The sequence below is a fragment of the Mesocricetus auratus genome, unplaced genomic scaffold (genome assembly GCF_017639785.1).
Source record: "Mesocricetus auratus isolate SY011 unplaced genomic scaffold, BCM_Maur_2.0 Super-Scaffold_100014, whole genome shotgun sequence".
NCBI lineage: Eukaryota > Metazoa > Chordata > Mammalia > Rodentia > Cricetidae > Mesocricetus > Mesocricetus auratus.
Genome location: NW_024429197.1, coordinates 63,108,889 through 63,113,675, shown reverse-complemented (window position 1 = coordinate 63,113,675; position 4,787 = coordinate 63,108,889). Strand labels below are relative to the sequence as shown.

General features: G+C 39.9%; 1 non-coding gene across 1 annotated transcript; it reads right to left on the bottom strand.

Annotated features, from left to right (window-relative positions):
- Positions 1–1,171: 1,171 nt before the first annotated feature.
- On the bottom strand, positions 1,172–1,278 carry LOC121144219. Its single transcript, XR_005881538.1, has one exon. It is a non-coding gene; the product is annotated as a U6 spliceosomal RNA (small nuclear RNA).
- Between the last annotated feature and the right edge of the window lie 3,509 nt (positions 1,279–4,787).

Here is a 4,787-nt window from a genome sequence, read left to right as displayed (position 1 = left end):
TGTCTGGTATTCCTGTCTAGTGGTGAGAGTGGTGTGTTGAAATCTCCTACTATAACTGTGTGGGGCTTTAGATGAGATTTAAGTTCTAATAATGTTTCTTTAATGAATGTGGATGCCTTTGTATTTGGGGCATAGATGTTCAGGATAGACACTTCATCTTGGTGGGTTTCACCTGTGATGAGTATGTAATGACCTCATTCATCTCTTTTGATTGATTTAATTTTAAAGTCTAGTTTGTTAGATATTAGGATTGCTACCCCTGCTTGTTTCTTGGGTCCATTTGATTGAAAAATTTTTTCCCAACCTTAACTCTCAGGTAATGTCTGTCTTTGAGAGTGAGGTGTGTTTCTTGTATGCAGCAGAAGGAAGGGTTCTGTCTTCGAATCCATTCTGCTAGTCTGTGTCTTTTTATGGGTGAGTTAAGGCCATTAATATTGAGGGATATTAATGACCATTGATTGCTCATCCTTCTTCGATTTGCGATGGTTGTTGTTGGTGGAATTATGTGTGGAATTCCACCCCTTTGTTCTTCTGGCTGTTGGTAGAGTGGGATTCTCTAATGCCTATGTTTTTCTGGTTGTAGTTAGCTTCCTTGGGTTGGAGTTTTCCTTCCAAAATTTTCTGTAGAGCTGGGTTAGTGGACACATATTGCTTGAATCTAGTTTTGTCATGGAATATCTTGTTTTCTCCGTCTATAGTGATTGAGAGCTTTGCCGGGTATAGTAGTCTGGGCTGGCATCCATGGTCTCTTAGTGTAGGCAGAATATCTATCCAGGACCTTCTGGCTTTCAGAGTTTCCATGGAGAAATCAGGTGTAATTCTGATAGGTCTGCCTTTATATGTTACTTGACCTTTTTCCTTAGCTGCTCTTAATATTCTTTCTTTATTCTGTATGTTTGGGGTCTTGATTATTATGTGGCGAGGGGATTTTTTTTTTTGTGGTCCACTCTATTTGTTGTTCTGTAGGCTTCTTGTACCTTCATTGTCATGTCTTTCTTAAGGTTGGGAAAGTTTTCTTCTATGATTTTGTTGAATATGCCTTCTGCCCCTTTGAGGTGGATTTCTTCTCCTTCTTTATACCTATTATTCTTAGGTTTGGTCTTTTCATGGTGTCCCATATTTCCTGGATGTTTTGTGTTAAGGATTTGTTGGATTTAAGGTTTTCTTTGGTAAAAATATGGAACGCTTCACGAATTTGCGTGTCATCCTTGCGCAGGGGCCATGTTAATCTTCTCTGTATCGTTCCAATTTTAGTATATGTGCTGCCGAAACGAGCACGTATTTTGAATTTTTTTAGCTACTCAGTCACTAACAGTTTCCCACACTTCTCCCCTCCCCCCATACTCCCAATTTACTCAAGAGATCTTGTCCCTTTCTCCTTCTCAGGGGGTTCATGTGTGTCTCTGTTAGGGTCCTTCTTCTTTCCTAGATTCTTTGAGGTTGTGGATTGCAGGTTGGTCATTCTTTCTCTATGTCTAATATACACTTATGAGTTAGTACATGCCATGTTTTTCTTTCTGTGTCTGCGTTATCTCACTCAGGATGGTCTCTTCTAGTTCCATCCATTTATCTGCAAATTTCAAGATATCGTTTTTTTCCCTGCTGAATAGTACTCCATTGTGTAAATGCGTGTAAATGTAGCACATCTTGTTTATCCATTCTTCAGTTTAGGGACATCTAGGTTGCTTCCAGGTCCTGGCTATTACACATAATGCTGCTATGAACATAGTTGAACAGATGTCCTTGTGGTATGAATGTGCATCTTTGGGTATATGCCCAAGATTGGAATTACTGCATCTTGAGGTAGATTGATTGCCATTTTCCCTAAAAATCACTATACTGATTAACAAAGTGCATGTACAAGTTTATATTCCCATCAGCAATGGAGGAGTGCTATCCTTTCTCCACATCCTCTCCAACATAAACTGTTAGAGGAGAATATGAGGGATCAATAAGTTTGAGTTGGGGGAAGAATAGAGAAGGAGAGCAAGGAAAGAGATTCCTTAATAGAGGGAGCCATTATGGGCTTAATGAGAAACCTGGCACTAAGGAAATCTCCAGAAATCCACAAGGATGATCCCAATTAAGAATCAAAATAATAGTGGAGAGGCTACCTTAAATGCCCTTTCCCTAGAATGAGATTGCTGACTATCTTAAATGCCATCATAGAGCCTTCATCCAGTAGCTGTTGGAAGGAGAAGCAGAAATTCACACCCAAACACTGAGCTGAACTCCCAGAATCCAGTTGTAGAGAGCGAGGAGTGATGAGCAAAGTGTTCAAGACCATGCTGGGGAATCCCACAGAAACAGCTGACCTGAGCAAGTGGGAGCTCACAGACAGCTGGGGAACCAACATAGGCTCTAACTAGACCCCCTGAATGAGGTGTCAGTTTGGAGGCTTGGGCAGTCTATTTGGCCTCTGACAGTGGACCCAATATTTATTCCCAATGCACAAATTCATTTTGGAACCCATTCCCTATGAACGGCCACTCTCTCAGCCTAGATACATGGAGGAGGGCCTAGATCCTGCCCCAAATGATATGACAGACTTTGATGATCCCCCATGGGAGACCTCACCCTCCCTAAGGAGTCCATGGCGGTGGGATGAGGAGATGGTGGGCAGGATGGGAGGATAGGAGGGAGAAGGAACTGGGATTGGTATGTAAAATAAGATTGTTTTTAATTTAAATAAGCATTAATTAAAAAAAGTTTCCCACACAATATTTCTCTACAATATGGTGTCTGACATCTGCTTGGGACTTCATCACAAAGATCTTTCACAGGTTGATCACTCTCCCACATGTTTTATTTCTATAAATTTATATCCTTATGAATGTACTGTAAAGGATACACCTGTTCTCATCACATTGGGACTTCCTCTGCTATACCATTACATTGAACTGCCAGTCAGACTGTAGTTTTACCATCCTATATGTCTAAGTAGGGAGGGATCAGAAAAGTGTCTTGTGTGGCCCGACACTTTTCTAAATAAGGGAAATAGATACCACCTTCCTCTATAATCAGCCACCGTTCTGGGAAGATTAGGAGTTGAAAATACTTTAAATAAAACTTACCAGAGATTTGGCACAGTAATAGTTTTCTGAGATGTTTTCAAAATATTAAGAACTAAATTCTACTGCACCCCATGTTGCATCATTAAGTAAGGGAATTCCTGAAGTAGTTATGTTACACGTCCCCTCCACCCCAAGGCACACACACTTGTAAACCTCAGTTTTGTTTTCTGTTATTTTATTAAATAGGTGGTGTGAATATTGTGTTGCTGTAGATGTATTAATATAATAAATTACAGATCAGTGTGCTTAAATATGGAGAATCAGGGAAATACTTTGTTAAGGCTGGGATGCAATATGTTTGTAGAGATCTTTATTGTTTTTGTATATTCAGCACTCTGGATGTTATTTTTTTAAGTTCCAGTTTGCCTTTCCTCTCTTCTACACCCCATTCTCAAATCTTTTCTTCTTTCTACCCTGCGTGCACCACCCATATCCCAGTCACTGTGGAACCCTTAAAGCTATCACAATATAAGGTAGTTAGGAACTATAACTCAGAACCTGACAAATGCAATATTCTATCTCTCTAGACATGATATTCACTAAGAGTTATAGTTATGATCCTGCAAAATCCATCATAACTCATTACCAGGAGTGGTATCCACATGTTCGGAGAAGGTACTTTTCTGTTGCAGAAGAAAGAGGAAGTGAGTTTAGGGATGTTGCTATCATTGTTTTCTCAAACCTTTGCAATGCTAATCTGAGAATAATCAAACCGTTGATTTCACTCTTTGAGGCTCTGGTTTTCCTTTTATTCATTTTTCAATTTTGTCCTTTTTTCTTTATTAAAACCATTATTGAAGATGTATGGCCTTTGAGATACTTTTCTAAGGTATGGGGGAATTGTGAAAAGATAGGCAAAGTCCTTGTTCTCTTGGCATTTACATATTAGGGGGAAATGACAGTAAGTAATTAAGCAAATAACCACAATAACTGAAAATAATGGTGTCATTGAGACAACAGAAGGTGGTATTGATGAAACCAAACTCAGGGTGAGAAGGATAACTGACTCACTGGGAATGATCAGGGAACACTGCTTTGGGGAGGTGACAATTGAGATCATCCTATAGGACTAGCCAGATTAACCATGTGTAGATCCTGAGGGCAAGAAGTCTAAAGAAGGAACAAGTGGAGTAAAACTCCTCATGAAGGGAGCCATTAATAGCAGAAAATTCAAGTAAGAAGCTGGGGTTTAGAAAGATTCCCTGGTCAGCAGTCAGGGAGAGGGTCCATGGCTAGGTAATAAGGTGGCAAGCTTCCAAGATGCCTGCCTTCTTTACTCTCTTGAACTGAGACAAAACCTGGTAGGTTCAAGCAAGTACTTTGTAGGCTCTTTCTTCACTTTGATGGACTGGTCCAAGTCTGGATTAGGGCATTTTTACTCAGCAGCTGGGGGATCAATCAGCTGACTCTTTCTTCATCAAATTAACCGACGCTAAATTAAAGGAGGAAGACTCTTTACAGACTTTAGAGCCCCCAGGCTTGAGGGGAGATCAGACTTTTGGTTTCCTGATTCCCTTTCTTTTGTGGAGGTTTTTTTCTATTTGCATCTGCTGCATGTGTGTGTTTCTTCACACCAATAAACACCTTTCTTCAATTGCTGATCTTGTCAACTACTGTTTGCAGTGTTTGAGGTTTCTCTGCTACTGCTGTCCTCAAGATTTTCCTTACCTTTTAATTATTTAACTAGTAGAGAAAATTAGTCAGATCAAGATT